The following is a 208-nucleotide window of genomic DNA, read 5'->3' as shown; positions in this document are numbered from 1 at the left end:
GAGAAACCACCGTTTCTTACCCATCCAAAAACTACGAATCCACAGAACAGAAGCAAAAGGTCCACGTGAAGCACAATACAGCTTTTTTTTTTTTATTTATTTAGATGCTTAAATGAATACAAAGGGAAAGAAAGATCACAAAATACTACTACAACATTGTGTCAAATATTAGATGGTATAAATGAACATCACTAGGGGGGGGGGGGGG

This window comes from Nanorana parkeri, unplaced genomic scaffold, assembly GCF_000935625.1.
Source record: "Nanorana parkeri isolate BGI_ZX_2015 unplaced genomic scaffold, ASM93562v1 scaffold946, whole genome shotgun sequence".
In the NCBI taxonomy this organism is placed as follows: domain Eukaryota; kingdom Metazoa; phylum Chordata; class Amphibia; order Anura; family Dicroglossidae; genus Nanorana; species Nanorana parkeri.
This window is presented reverse-complemented; position numbering follows the sequence as displayed.